Source organism: Cyprinodon variegatus, unplaced genomic scaffold, assembly GCF_000732505.1.
Source record: "Cyprinodon variegatus isolate N-32 unplaced genomic scaffold, C_variegatus-1.0 Scaffold230, whole genome shotgun sequence".
Taxonomy (NCBI): Eukaryota; Metazoa; Chordata; class Actinopteri; order Cyprinodontiformes; family Cyprinodontidae; genus Cyprinodon; species Cyprinodon variegatus.
Genome location: NW_015150683.1, coordinates 687929 through 689812, shown reverse-complemented (window position 1 = coordinate 689812; position 1884 = coordinate 687929).

The following is a 1884-nucleotide window of genomic DNA, read 5'->3' as shown; positions in this document are numbered from 1 at the left end:
AAGGTCTATCTTTAGATCTATCTGTAATTATAAATATGAGGGTATTTTGCAATTGTTGTGTTCTTAACACTATGAAATTATTAAATGACACATGGCATTGACATTAATGTTTGCGTAGTTTTTAGCAAAATATCAAAACCTAACAGAAGCCATTGGGTCCTGCAGCTGCAACTTAAATAACAAAGTTGCACCTTTGGAGTCATGTCTCACTACAGTCTTAGCTTTTCTAATAAACAACAGCTAGATCAGCTAAATGCTGTTAATGACACCTGATCAGATGTGCTTTTTGTTCTCTACAGTAGTGTCACTACCTCTACAGATATACTGTACATCTAGGTGTCCCTAAATAATGTAATTATGGTATTAAAATTATTTATTTCTATTTTAACTCTCTAAAAAATGCTCATTCACATCTTTAAAATATGTTTTATGACTTTTGTGACACTATTTTGATGCTTTTTACATTTTCTTTATTGAACTGCTTCTCTGACGTCATCATCGGACATGCTCAGAGCAGTCCGACAAATTATGATTAAACCATGTTTATCTGCATTTTTGTTGTTTCTTTCTTTAGATTACGCACTATATACACCATAAGGTTGAAATAAAACAAAAAAGATTAAACTCAAAAAGGCTAGATTTATGTTTAAGTCAAAAGCTGAAAAAGTTAGCTCCTGGGAGTAGCGTAGGATCCCATTTCCGATGCAGATCAGGCAGAGACGAATGATAAAACAGAAAGAATTTGAAGGCATTTATTTTTTCAGGAAATACATTATTTACCTTTAACACATTATAGTTTAGTAAGTTTACTATTTTTGGGAAGGGAAAAAACGTAATTTAGATATTTTTAACAAAATAAAATCGAGGACGACCCGGATGTATATCTGGATACGCAAATGAGCTGATGGCACATGTGCAGAATGGATTGAGCTTAGAAAGTGTTAGAAAGCTTACATTCTCCACAATTCAAGCAACAATTTCATTTTATGTACACAGTGAACACCAAAGCACAATTAACACAGATGTAGCAGCATTTCAAAATTTAAATGTGACAAGCAACCACGACAACATACCTTTGAAGGAATATCATAAATCCAATCTTCAATTGATTGTACTCCATTCCATCCATGGCTACAAAGTCATGATGGAGATTATTTTACATCCAAGTACTATGCAGTTCTTCATATATATACACATACATATCCATTTCAAACAGATGGTATCTGTATGGCATCGGTATCGGCTAATACTGCACAGCCAGGTATGGTATCGGGGCCAAAAAATAGCATCGCTACAACACTAATATATATATACCGGTTAATTATCAGATGAAAATAAAAAAAAGTAGAAAATACTTGCTTCATAAATGTTTTGTGGTCATCAACATGCTTAGGTGTTATTCTATGGGTCAAATGGCACAATTTGGCACAATCTGGCACATTTAGGTAGGTTTGGCAATGCTGTTGACACCAAAAGTTCAAAGCCCCACAGCTCTGGAACTGTTATACCTAAAGGTCTGAATTTTTTTTTCAGTTGTGGTTGACAAGACGTAGAACTAATGTAATACAATGAGACATGCCTATTCTCAAGCATGTCTTTATTACTGCTGTTAAAAAAACAAAAAACTATTATTTTCTAGAAGAAAAAAGAAAACAACTTGAGTCATATTTGAACTGTGCCATTGTGCGGTGCCTAGGGAGCAGTTTAGGCTGTGCTTTACTCACACTATTTTCATGTATATTTTCAGAAACTAGAAGGTGTAAGCTTTCAAATAGGGTGACCAAACGTCCGTATTTCCCGGGACATATCCGTATTTCACGTCCTGTCCTGGGCGTCCTGGGTTTTTTTTAGAAAGTGAGGAAATGTCCTGATTTCACTGCGCAC